General features: G+C 39.3%; 1 protein-coding gene across 2 annotated transcripts in view; it reads left to right on the plus strand.

The window, feature by feature from the left end:
• The first annotated feature begins 1,025 nt into the window (after positions 1-1,025).
• The window catches only part of IL1RL1 (interleukin 1 receptor like 1), a 33,866-nt gene continuing 20,563 nt past the window's right edge, over positions 1,026-14,328 (plus strand). The window contains exon 1 of one of the 2 annotated variants that reach the window (XM_037528930.2): positions 1,026-1,102. The gene's annotated coding sequence lies outside the window, so the exon portion shown is untranslated. Of the gene's footprint in view, positions 1,103-2,538; positions 2,628-14,328 lie in introns of those variants that run through there. The other variant, XM_037528931.2, reaches the window with a different exon arrangement.

The raw sequence follows: 14,328 nt of genomic DNA on the forward strand, positions 1-14,328 counted from the left end.
TTGCCAGCCACTGCAAGAGTTTGATCCCCTGAGGGCCAGGGAGAAACCCACATGGTGTAGCAGACCTCTCCTTCCTCACCCCGCTGCTCCCCTCAGCAGTATATTTCAGTCGATCTGCCCATTCTGCTCCCCAATCTCTCTGGTGAGTCCTCTTACCCCCTGCACCTCTGGCTTACACCCCAGTTCTTGCATGCATAAATAAATAAATCTTAAAAAAAAGAGCAGAAAATCGGTGTGTCTAAGGCTTATGGTCTTTCTACTATAAAAGAGAGTTCTTTGGCTAATGGCATATCTTGGTTAATCAAAGTCATCAACATTTTAAAAAATGCATAGATGATTCAAGTTGGTTTATCCAGAATTATAATAATTGTGACATGTGTCCACAATTCTGTATTATAATCATCTGACAGGCCATCTGGTGCTATGTGAAGAATCCAGTTATAAAGACTTTGTATTCTGGCTTTCCCTTATATTGGCTGTTACTTTGGGAAAGGAAATTAACCAGTTTCTCTGAGCACCAGTAAGCCTGTAAGAGTGCACAGGGCAGCATGTGCAAGATCTCCCCTTCCTGTCCAGAGCCTGGCATATGCTTTAGTACCCAATATGTATCAGAGTTTCCAAAACATTTACATTGAGGCAGAGAAAATGAAACTTGATGCAGAAATGAGTATTGATGCTCTTAGGGTTGCAGCTTACAGAAAGTCACAGCTGCCAACACACTCTAAGGGCACTGAATGATCTGCCACCAACATGGAATAGGGGAGTTTTGCTAAAAAAGTTACCCACAAGAGAGGTAAAATAGAGTTAAGATGAAATGTGGCTCTCTATGGAGACAATATTAAAATTGGAAGCATAGCTTTATCAGAGATCTTTCAAGTACAGAAAACTGAAGTTGACTTTTGACAATAGTACGGTTCTTCAGTTTCAACTAATCAGTCATCCAGTTCCTGTGTCTTAACTGATAAAGAAGATGGGAGGTTTTAAAAAAACAAAAGCTATTGCAATTAGCCTAGAACTATAGAAGAGATTGGTATTTAGAGTTAATAAACTCGATTGGTTGGAAGTTGAGGAAGAAAGAACTCAGGTCCGAGATTCGCTGATGGTAAGTGTTTTGCGATATTTTTCAAAAATACTTTTGTCTTAAAGAGGATGAAATTTTAGTCTGAAATTTTAATAATTTTTTTACATTTTAATTTTGACAATTGATGCTGGAAAATGTAAGATTGACTACAATATCTGGTTATTACAGAAATACCATATAATAAGGGTAACTGAACATAAATGATGAATCCTATTACTGATATTACAGATTACAGTTACGCACATTCATGTTTCTGGATGTGGGTAAAGAGACACACAGTACGTCTTTACTCAATAAATAAAAGTAAAGAAAAATAGCATGTAGGAAAGATGAGCTACCACTCCTGAGAAATAATAATTTTTGAATAAAATCAAATAATCAAATTTAATCAAAATCAAAAGTAATCAAAATCAAAAATAAGCAAATAATAATATTTGAATAAAATTAAAGTATTCAAATTTGAATATTTTGGAGGTAAAGGAGAAGTGGACCAAAATTTTATATAGTAATATTTTTCTAATGGAAATAAAATAGGCATTCAGATTTAAAAAATAAATTAGGTTAATAACAATATTGCTATCAATTTTTTGTGTTTGAAAAAAGTTGTATTATTAATCGGGAAACCAAGTTACAGATTAATGAAGTCTTTTGAAGACTTCTTTGTGCAATATGAAAATTTGGTCTAATGCGTTAGAAGCAATCTGTTGGAGGTAGGGAAAGAAGAGGACTTGCAGTGCTCATATTTCAGAATTATTCTTTCTGGAATCTATTAAAATCCAGAGGTAGAATCTACTCAGATGTTGAAGAAAGGAAAAGACCTTGGGAAGTAAGTCACTGCTGGACAGAAAGATCAAGTGAGAGCTATGTAGTGTGGGGAAAATTCATCAGGGAGATGGAAATCTCAAATGGGAAGTTGAAATGGTGGTTATGAGGAGAGCATATGTGAGTGGTGAGGGCAGGCTTTCTGGGGGTAGGGAGTGAAAAACCCATTTGAGTTCACACTTACCATGGGAGCCTGCTTGACCCTCTGGTGGATGGTTTCATTCCTTTTTTTTAGAGGCTGCCCTACGAAGAATAGGTTCGAAAGTGGGAGAGCTGACCTTAAAGCCTTACCCACTGATTGTCAGCTCTCATAACTTCCTCCAAGAGGAAAGAAATGGGATGTAATCTTCTTCTGGCTGTAGCAATTATCTCACTTGCTCTGGAGGTCAAACTATTCGTGTATAGTTTTCCCTCAGATCGCAAAGTGGTTATTGTCATCCCATTTCTGCTATTCCATGTGTTGTATTTAAGACAGAAATCTCTGAACTTCTGCAGACCTGCATGTATCCCCTGCTCTTAGACTTAATAGATATGTGACTCTAGACAACTCATCCTGTAACAGGGTGGTCCTCAGTAAAGGGGGAGTTTCCAGGTTCCCTGCCCCACCCAAGGGAGGGTGGAGCTGAGCAGGGAGAGAAGAAGCTGCAGAGGAGACTGAGGAAGGAAGGAAGCAGAATGGAGAGCCAGAAGGAGACCTGGAGGAGGCACACTGGTTGAAACAGATGTGGGTGAGAGACCTGTGGGGAGTTGACAATAGTGGTTTTTGTCTTGATTTTGATTTTGCTCTTTTCCTTCCAGACTTGTCTGGTGGTTTCTAATCCTTTTCTGTGGGTCCCCACTGGAAGATGCTTTTGACATGTGGCAGACTTTGGGGCCTTGCTCTGGGCCAATCCTACTTGGGTAGACTTTTACTCACGAGGGGACGGGTAACTTTGGGTACTTGATTTAGAAACTATGTTCTTTGCCTTTCCTGTATTGTTTCCTAATTGTTTTAAAGTTCCTTCCCATTAAAGTCTCATATGTTTTGTGTTGGTGGGACGCGGATGGCAGAATCTATGTAGAGAGGCAGGTTTGAAGGGGGGGAGTCTGTGGTGCCCCTCTCCCTGCCCAGTAACAATCCAAATTCCTTAATGATTGTATCCCACACCCGTAAAACAAATATTATTGCTAATACCAGGCTCAAGGGGTGTTTCTAATGATTAATAGGGTGTAAAATGCTTAGTGCAGTACCTAGCTCACAGTAAACACTTAATGTCGCCCTCATCAGTGTCATTATTTTTTTCCCTTTCCTGCTCTGGGAACTTTTATCTGTGTGCCTTGCAGGCACACTGCTTTGGCTGCTGAAGGAATGTGGCAGAATCCCCAGCAGAACATCAGTTTCTCTGTTCTTGAGAAAATTGTTTAGATGAAGGAATTAGCCTCAAAATACTTTGCTAACTAGGTGCCTTTATGTTTGAAGCTGTGGACTAATAGCTCAAGTAGGTGTCGAGAGTGTCTTTGTCTACCTGCCTTTCCAGTAGGAGAATGTCAGACTGGTGTCCAAGGGCAAATGTACTCTTGTGGGTAGAACACAACGCAGAAGTCTCCCAGCATTGGTGATGCTAATATTGTGAGTGTATGTATATGTGTGTATGGTGGGTGCGTGGAATAGGGCACTAGTTAAGATTAGAGGGAAACATGCTTTGGTATGGAACAAAACTCTAGCAACACCAAGTCAGGTTATGAGAGAAAGGAAGGAATATACAAGGCAGATTGGGTTCTCCATAGGGGGCTTTTTTGTTTTTTTAAAGATTTATTTATTTATGCAAACAGGAACTGGGGTACAGGCCAGAGGTGTGGGGGGTGAGAGGATTCACCAGAGAGGGGGGGGGAACAGAACAGGCAAATTGAAGTACACTGCTGAGGGGAGCAGCAGGTGAGTCAGGAGAGGTCTGCTGCGCCATGTGGGTTGCTCCCTGGTGGTGGGGGAATCGACGTGCTGCAGTGGCTGCAGATAGCTTCATAGGTTGTGTCTTAACCCCTTGCACCACCAGGGAGCCCCCTCATAGTGGTCTTTTAAAAATTTTTTTTCATTGTCGTAAACCCTTAACATATCTACTATCTTAAAAAAAATTTAGGTGTATTATCAGTGTTAAGTAGAGGCATGGTATTGTACAGTAGCTCCCTAGGAATTACTCACCTCTTCTAACTGAAAGTTTATGCTTGCTGATTGCCTCCCATTTCAGCCTCCCCTCACCCTAGCCTCAGGCAAACGCCATTCCACTCTTTGACTCTCTGTAGTTGAGTTTCCAAGATATTCTTGTAAGTGGGATCATGCAGTATTTGTTCTTCTGTGACTGGTGTATTTCACCAGTTTGCAAAGTGTCATCCAGGTTCAGGCTGAATAGCTTTCCTTTGTGCACATGAACTAGGTTTTCTTTATGCATTCATCCACAGAAACTCATTAGGCTGTTGCCACATATTGGCAACTGTGAATAGTATTTCAATGAACCTGTGAGTACTAATAGCTCCCAGAGATCCTTATTTCAATTTTTTTGGATAAATACCACAAGTGAGATTGCAGGATCATATGCTATTTCTATTTTAAATTTTGTCAGAAGTCTTCACAATGTTTTCCGTAACATCTGTACCCTTCTGCATTCCCATAGCCAGTGGATAAGTTTTTCACTTTCTCCACATCCCAGCCAAGATGTCAGTTGACACCTGTGAAGTGGTGTTGGTTCGTATATCCCCATTGATTAGTGATGTTGAGAGTCTTTTCATGTGCCTGTGGCCATTGTATATTTTTTTTGAGAAATGTCTAGTCAGTCTTTTGGCCATTTTTAATTTGGTTTGTATTGTTTTGTTATTGATTGCTAAAGCTCCTTTTATCTTTTGGAAATTAATTCCTTATCAGATATATGGTTTGCATATATTTTCTCTGATTCTGTAGGTTGTCTTTCCACTTGATTGTTTCTTTTCCTGCATAGCAGCTTTTTAATTTGATGTAGTCCTACTCTTTTTCTTTTTTTTTTCAAAGATTTATTTATTTATGCATACAAGAGCTGGGTACAGGCCAGAGGTGTGGGGGTGGGAGGATTCACCAGAGACAGAGTGGGGAGCAGAGCAGGCAGATCCACTGAAATACATTGCCGAGGGGAGTAGCAGGCAAGACAGGAGAAGTCTGCTGCGCCATGTGGGTAGCTCCCTGGCCAACTGGGGGATTGAACTCTTGCTGCAGAGGCTGCGGATTGCTTCATAGTGTGGTGCTTAACCCCTTGCGCCACCAGAGAGGCCCCTCTTTTTCTTTTTATGTTGTTGTTTATTTTCCTATCCTTTTGGTGTCACTTCCATAAAATCATTTCCAAGAACAATGTCATGAAGTTTTCCCCTGTGTTGTCCTTTAGTTTTACTAAGGACTAGCCTCAGCCAGGGAAAAATGGGGAAATGGAATGACAGAGCGGATCTGAGCAAAGGGTGGGAGGCTCCAACTTGACTGGGACACAGCTGTCCTTAGCACACTTGTCATAACATAGCAGCAGCAGCAATGATAATTATTTACTGAGAGACTGCTTCGGGCCAAATCCTAGCCAAATGCTTCCCATACACCATTTCTTATTCTCATATGATAATTCTATGAAGCAGACATTCAACTAAGACTGGCTGACTCAAATCTAACACAGTGCCACACAAATCCTGGTGAAACCTTGGGTTCAGTACAGTAGGACTAGGTACGGGCACAAGAATTGTTGGGTGGAATCTATGGGATGGGTTCTGGGGCCATTTGTTACCAAGCCCCTGGGGGAAGGGACAATGTTCTGAGGGAAAATAATAAAAATGATGTGACTGAAATTCAGACAAGAGCTTATAATTTATCCCCAGATGAATGAATAACTTTGAATTCCAAAAATGACAGGCTCTATCCAAGACACTTATGCCTTTTGATAACTTTCTTAAATAGGTGCCCATTTGATTCCACTCTAAACTGGGAATGGAGACCTCCCTGCAACTTCCACTCTTAAACCCTATAGTCAGTGCAATGAAGGAACTGAGGGGCGAGTCTGTGCCCTGGAGCCCCCATTCTCTTGGCCACACTGTACCCCACTGAGGTTCCCAGCATGGGGACTTATCCTTGAGGAAAGAGGGTGGGGTGCAGATGCATCTGAGGGTCCTGCTTTTCTTTTTTTTTCTTGCTTTTCATTCTCCTCATCTACCCCTTGGACCTACCATAGGTCCTAGGACTTACAGGTCTTAGAAGAATAAATCTTCTATTCTTAGTTGATGGAAAAAATGTCAGCCACTCTCTGCTAGAAATTTGGATAAAAAAAGTCCATACTATACACTGGTATCTGAATGCCTTCAATTCATCACCTGAACAGCAACATTAAGCTCTAAAGGAAATCACAGAGTCTCTTGACTCCCAATTTAAGAGGGACAAGCTTCTTTGGGTTTATAGGACCAGTAGCATAGAGGTTAAGACAGAGAGTTCTGTTGTGAAAATACTTTTTTTTTTTTTTTTTTAAATTCTTGAGCAGGGCTCGATATATTCTGGCTGGAATGTTCAAAAATGCTTCTCTTCATTTCAAAAAAGTTTTGAGTTTCGTTTCCTGAAAATTGGAGCATTTCCCTCAACAAGTCTCTGTGAGTTTACTGCTGATACGTGCAACAACTTTTTTTTTTTTTTTGTGGGACCCTCGCCGGTGACCAGGGATTGAACTTGTGCTGCAGAGGCTGCAGGCAGCCTTGCAACCCAGCACTCAACCTCTGCACCACCAGGGGAGGCCCACATATAACAACTTTTAAAAGAAACATCAGAGAAATTACTCATTAGAGGAGTAATTTTCTAGCAAACTATCTCCCATGCAAAGTGATTGATTTTCTCAATAATGTTTTTTCCCTTAAGGTTTCTAAAAGAAGACAGTATTACATAATGATAACAAACAAATGATGTTAGGATGGGTTTGGCTTCTGCTGCCATTAAGGTGTATTTTGAGCAAATTAGAGGTTTAATACAAACATGACTGCTTTTGTCTTTTGCTTTTCCCTTTCTTTCAATACATGTTTCTTGTCACTTTAGTTCTCCTCTTCTTTGAATGTGATGGTTTTTGCTTCTGGGATTTAGGATCAAACCCAGGGTTATTTTACCCACCTGTCTCTATTTTTATTTCTACCCTTATTGTAATGACATCCTCCAATCTAACATTCTTATAAACAAAAAGATTCAGTTAAATAAAATATATCTAGAAAGGAAATTTACCTTCATGCTTATGTCATTTATTCATTCAAATGTTGTTGAGGACTTTCCCCAAGGACAGCTGACAAAACATAATATATATACATGGTAAATAAGTTAAGAACTTAGTACATTAGAAGGTTATAAGTAGAGCAGAGAAAGGGAGGTTGGGAGTGCAGAGTTAGTTGGGGAGGAGTATAAACCTCATTAAAGAGGAGGTGAGAGAGTGAGCTAGACAGATATCTAGAGGAAGAGAATTCCAAGTTGAGGAAATAGCTGGTGCAAATGTTTTGAGATGGAAACAAACTTGTGATGTTTAGGAAAGAGGGAGAAGAAAAATGTGCATGTAGTGGAATGTGGATGAGGAACACAGAAGGATTTGGATCAGAGAGCTGTGAGTGGTGGCAGATCATGGAGGAACTTTTTGTCCACTATGGATAATTGGTTTTCATTAAATAAAAGGGGAGGGTCTGAAGAAAAGAGAGGATTTAAAGAATCATACTTATTTCTGCTTTGAACATAGATTCTAGGGCATGAGAGAAGGACAGAAGACTGAAGAGATTAATTTGGAGGCTACTGCAGTAATCCAGGCAAGAGATGGTGAGGGCCCTGAGTAGGGGTCACATAGTTGAATTCTGAATATATTTGGAAAGTAGATTCAGTGGGACTTGATAATGGGTTACGTGAGATATAAGGATTCATGGAAAAATTTTGATTTGTGCAACGAACTATAAAGATTGAGTTGCCATCAACTAAGATGATAAATGTTGGAAGGAGAGCTTTTGGTGAAGAATAAGAATTCAGTCTTTTTTTTCTATTATTATTTTTTTAATTTTATATTTTTTTACATCATTTTTCATTTTTGCACAATGTATGCATTTTCATCTTGGTTATAGTCCCTGTACAATCCGCCCCCTTGTTTTTCTCCTCCTTCCTCCCCCCCCCCCATAGTATGTCTCTGGTTTATAGTTGCTTGTTGATTTTGATTTTTACTTTATTATAATTAGCATTTTTCCTGGTCCCTTATTTAAGTTTTCTAAATTCCTGCTATGAGTGAGACCATCTGGTATTTTTCTCTTTCTTTCTGGCTAATTTTGCTGAGCATGATTAAAAAAACTAGCAACAAAAAATGTTGGTTAGGATGTGGAGAAAAAGAATTCAGTCTTAGCAAGTTAATTTTGAGATGTCTAGAACACAGACAAGCAGAGGTATTGAGGTGACAGGTGGATATTTGAATCTAAAGCCCAGGAGGAAACTCTGGATGGCAGCTTACCTTTGGGTGTGTAATCAATATAGAAATGATGTTTAAAAACCAGGAAACTAGATGACATCAAATGGAGAGTGAGTGTAGATAGAGAGGAAAGGAGGTCCCACACTGAACCATGAATGATGGGGAGAAAAGGAGATGTGAAGAAGCAGTCAGTCAGGTCCTGAAGAAAGAGGAGAAATCTCTCAATGTGACTCAGGCTGCTTAGAGCTCAAGGTTAAATAAAGGCTGAGGACTGATACCGGTTTTAATCACTACATGGAGATAACTGGAGACATTGACAGCGGCAGAATTCCATCATAGTCTGAACTGATTATTAACAAAGTTGAAGCATGAAGAAACAAGTAATGCAGTGTTCCCAAAGTGGGTTTAAGTTCCACAAGGTTATTTGCAAAATAAACAAGAAATTAAACAAAATAGGAAAAAGAAACAAAGAAAGGATCGTAAGACAACATGATTCAGACAGAGAAAAGGAGTCTGGGAAGGTCAGCAGATTGTTTCCCGTTCTCGGTGCCCTGAGTATCAGCGTAATAAGAGATCTCAGGAATCCTGTGGGATTAGGATTGTTTGCAATTTGTTTGCCCATAGGTTTCTTAAACTTGTTATTACTATTTTTTAAAGATTCATTTATTTATGCATACAAGACCTTGGGTACAGGCCAGATGAGTTGTAGGGGGTGGTGAGAGGATTCACCAGAGACAGAGTGGGGAACAGAACAGGCAGACTGACTGAAATACACGGCTGAGGGGATCAGTGGGCAAAGCAGAGAGGTCTGCTGCGCCATGTGGGTAGCTCCCTGGCCAGCCCACCAGGGATTGAACTCGTGCTGTAGAGGCTGAGGATAGCTTCACAGTGCTGTGCTTAACCTATTGCACCACCACGGAGTCCCCTAAACTTGTTATTTTTAACTCAAAGACCTATGAACATCTCTTGAAGTTCCTGTTTGTTAGAATACATTTTGGAAGCAGAGAAATTATATGATAAAGTCCATTTTCTACCCCTTTGCTGTGGCAGGTACCCTGCTGCCTCAGTAGCTACGCTGCTGTTCCTTTCCATGAACACATACCTTGACAGAGTAATTGTGTCTCTAGGCTGACTTTGTCAATTAGAGCCATTGCTATACATAAGAAAACACCTAAGAGGAAAGGAAGAGGCAAAAAAAAAAAAAAAAGGAAAGCAAAGCAAAGAGAACATGTCAGACATTACCCTTATGTAGAAGTGGAGTAATTGTTTGTGTTTTTCAAATGATTAACAAATATTTATTAAGCATACACTGAGTAGGAGCTAGTATGTGAGATGCTTGTGGTGAGTCACAGCTTTCGGGCAGGCTTTCTATGCTTGGAGCATGTGGCTTTTACGTGTTATCTTTCATTTTTAATTTTTCTGTCTCTTTTTTTAAAAACAAAAACAAAACTTTTTTTCACTCCAACCTGCTTTGCCCCATGAAGAAAAAAAGCCAAAAAAAAAAAAAAAAGTGTCTATAACAATGTCTTTTTTTTTTTTAATAAAGGCATGTTTTATTTTTTTATTTATTTTATTTGTTTGTTTGTTTATTTATACAAGCACTGGGTACAGTCAGAAGCACGGGAGGGTGAGAGAATTCACCAGAGCCAGAGCGGGGAGCAGAGCAGGCAGAAGGACCAAAGTACACTGCTGAGGGGAGCAGCAGGCGGCAGGAGAAGTCTGCGCACCATGTGGGACCCTCCTCCGGTGGCCAGGGAGCAGCCGGGGATCGAACCGGCGCTGCAGAGGCTGCGGGCAGCTTCGCAACCCAGCGCTCAACCGCTGCGCCACCGGGGAGGCCCTATAACAATGTCTTTTATTGCTGGTAGGGTATTTAATTTACTCCAGTATCATCGTTAAGGTGTAGGTTCTGAGGCTGATCTGAATCACAAATTCTGGTTACTTCAGGCTATATTTTCAGCATTCCACAGTGGTAATACAAGATTATCTTTTAGGGCAAAATTAACACCTTTCCCCACCGGCATGTTTCATGGTGAAATAAGAAAATGCTCTTTTGTCTCCTTGTGATATGTCTATTTTTACTCTTAAAGATCTCATCTGGTTTCATGGATTTGCTTTCATCTATACACTGAGGTACTCTAAATTTATATCTTACATGCCCCCAATTTTAATTCAGGATCCCAAATATTCCTCCTGAAATTGAAAAGCAAATATCCCATTGATGATTTGTTATCTTCAAATGTGTGTCTACAGACATGTCAAGCTAAAATGTCCAAACTTTATCGCCTTACTCTAAAGTCTGCTTTATCGCCAGTCTTCCCATTTCAGAAAATAACAATGGCCTTTGTCCATTTGCTCAGCCCCAAAACTTGGTGTCATCTCTGACTGCCCTCTTTTCCTCATACTCTATATTCTATCTATCAAGAAATTCCATCAGCTCTACCATCAGATTATATCCAAAATCCAACCTGGTATCACCACCTACATTTCTACACCTCCTGGTCCAAGCCATCATCTCCCTCTTACCTGACAATCTCATAGTTTCCTAATCTGTTTTTCCTACAGTCCTTGCCTCTCAGCACCCAGAGTGTTGTTGCTAAAGCCAATGTCCAGTCCCACATTTCCTTGGCTTGATACCCTCCAATATTTACTGAGTAAAAGCCAGAGTGGTGAGGATGACTCAGGAGGTCATGTGTGATCTGGTCTCCAAATCTCTCCAACCCGCTCTCCCTTCTCTGACATTTCTCTCTCCACTCAAGCCTCATGTTTCCCTGCTGCTCTTTAAACACACTGGACATGCTTCTGCTTTGGGGTCCTCACACTGCCTTCCCCTTGTTTATCAAATGTCACTGCCCTACCTTCCTATTGCACCTTCCCAGGTCACCTGACCTAAAGTTGCATTCTTCCAATTCTCCTTTATTCTCTCCTCTCATCCCCCATCAACATATATCACTGTGTGCCCTACCCCTTGTGATATATATAGTTGTCTTCTACGAGGATGTAAATTTCACATGGGCAGATATTTTGCTTCTTTCTGCTCTGTTTGGTGCATTGACAGCTAACAGGCCCTAATTGGATATCTGAGTTTAATATTTTGCTCTTACCAGCTTAGTGGATGCAGGGTTGGTATATACAGTCATGTGTTGATTAATGACATTTTTGTCAAAGACAAACCTACGTAGAAGGTGGTTCCAATGGCCTATACCATACAACCTAGGTATGTAGTAGGTCACACTATCTAAATTTGTGTCAGTATACTCTATGATGCTTGTGCAATAACAGAATCACCCAACAATGCATTCTCAGAATATGTTTTCCAGTTAAGCAATGCATGGTTGTGCTACCATAATAGTTTAAACACTTCTATTAACACCTGCCTCAGGCTCACCTACTACCCTCCACTGCCCTTTCTTGGGGTCTCTCACAGTCCATAAAACCGTAAGTTAGGCCAAGCTCTCTGGCAGCAGCTGGTGTCCTTCTGACTGGGTAGTACCTAGGTGGCGTTATATCTGTCAGATACTGAGCCATATTTGCTTTACCCAAGAGGTTACAAATAAGCCTTGATAATTCTCCTTCATGTAAGATGGATGAATTGAAGTAAATTCAGAGGGAAAACATTGAAAATTTTTGAGAGGAAAAGATCACAGATTTGTTTTGGACAATTTGTTCTTGGAATCATTTTCCAAAAAAAATTAGTAATTTCCTCTACATATTAGTTATTATGGGAAGCTTGTTGATAAAGTATTGGCAGCACCTCTAGTAGAGATTTCTCCTGGTGTCCCAGAAATGAATCTGGTCTTGGAATTCCTATTAGATATGTGGAAGAATATGTCTTCATTTTCTTCTATCTTGCTTTCTTGAAAAATAACAGATATTAAGCACTGAATGAAATTTGGTGATTGTATTTATAAATAGAATCGTCATCCCAAGCGATAAGGAAAACATCTTTTTCTCCAGGAAGTTCAATTCCCCAGGAATTTCCTATCAAATTCCTCCAATCTTGAGCATATTGTTTATAATTTCCAGTAAAATAAATCAATTTGCTTGGTGTCTTGGAGATAGTTGTGCTGTGGTAACATACATCTGAAAAAGTGTGATCCTATCCCTCTAAATCATACATAGAGTTGTAGAGCGATGTTAATTTAATTTTTTTTAAAAGGGAAACATTATTTTGTCTGTCATTGGTCTTCATAGAAGTATAATATGCAATGTACATTCTTTTGTGTTTCATTTCTTTGCCTTAGCACAATTTTTGGCAGGGAAGGGCAATATTACTTTTTATTTTGAAAAAATCTTGAATTACAGAACATGATGCCTTTGAGATTCTTCATGGTGTTCTGTCAGCAGCCCCTTTAGTCATTCTCCAGTAGACATGTGTTTTAATCCCCATGGTTAGTACTATAAGTGGAATTGTTGATCCATAGGGTAGAGTTCAACTTTTTGTTTTGCTTGTCAACTTACTAAGATATAATTTATTTAAAATAAAATGAACAGATTCTAAGTATAAGGTTCGATAAACTTTGACAAATGGATACCCTATGAAATCATCATTTCAATAAATGTCATCCTATAAATTTTTCTCATGTTCCTTTACAGCTAATTGGACTCCCTCATCTTCCATCACAAGTAGTCACTCTTTAGCTTTGCAGCTTTAGAAAATTATATAAATGAAATCAGATAGTACACTCCTTTACACTTGGCTTATTCATATAACATGTTTCTGGGATTCATTCATTGAATGAATCAGCAATTCCTTCTTACTGAGTAACATTCCATCATATGAATATGTTTATCCATTTACCTGTTGGTGGATATCAAGCATTTAAGAACATTTACGTATGAAGTCTTTCTGAGGGAGCAAGTTTTTATTTTCTTTGGGCAAATCCTAAGAGAATAGTTCTTGGCTCATACACCAAGTGTTTATCAGGGACTGCCAAACAAATTTAAACCCCCACCAGAAATGTACGGGAGTTTGAGTTGTGCTAAACCCTTGGAAACACATTATTATTAGTCTTTGTAATATTATTATTACACATTATTATTATTATTATTACACATTATTATTATTATTACACATTATTATTAGTCTTTGTAATATTAGCTATGAGGTTGAATTTCATTGTGGTTTTAATTATTTGCACTTCTCTAATGACTAATAACTTTGAACATCTTCTACATATTTGTTGGCTGATTGTTTCCATTGTGAAATCTCAGTTCAAGACTTTTTCTCATTTTTTATATTGGTTTAGTTTTTCTTCCCCATATTGACTTGTAAAACTTATGTATGAAGTGTAGCTAGAAGTCTCTCATCAGATATATAAATTATGAGCATTTTACCTTAATTTGTGAATTGGCATATTTAAACTATAATGATGATTTTGAAGTGCAGATATTCTTTTTTTTTAAGATTTATTTATTTGTTTGTTTGTTTATTTATTTATACAAGCACTGGGTACAGTCAGAAGCGCAGAAGGGTGAGAGAATTCACCAGAGGCAGAGTGGGGAACAGAACAGGCAGACTGACTGAAATACACTGCTGAGGGGAGCAGCGGGTGAGACAGGGGAGGTCTGCTGTGCCATGTGGGTAGCTCCCTGGCGGGGATCAAACTTGTGCTGCAGTGTCTGCGGATAGCTTCATAGGTTGTGTCTTAATCCCTTGTACCACCAGGGAGGCCCTATTGTCTATGTTTGAATCTATTTCTGGACCCTATTTTCTGACCCTTTGATCTACCAATACCACACTTTATACTATGTTTTAAAGCCAGGTTGTATAAGTCCTCCAAATTTGTTCTTATACCTTAACAATATAAGTACTTTGATTTTCCAAGCAAATTTTTAGAATTCTCTTGGGAGGTATAGATGCTAATTCTAATGTTGGGAAAATAAACATTATTTATGTCTCTGACCCAGAGACAAAGGAAGACATCCATTAGTTGGATGACAAATAAAGATTGCAGCAATAGGTTCTGTGGAATTAGTATG

This window comes from Talpa occidentalis, unplaced genomic scaffold, assembly GCF_014898055.3.
Source record: "Talpa occidentalis isolate TD23 unplaced genomic scaffold, MPIMG_talOcc4v2.1 talOcc4.5, whole genome shotgun sequence".
NCBI classification, from domain to species: Eukaryota; Metazoa; Chordata; class Mammalia; order Eulipotyphla; family Talpidae; genus Talpa; species Talpa occidentalis.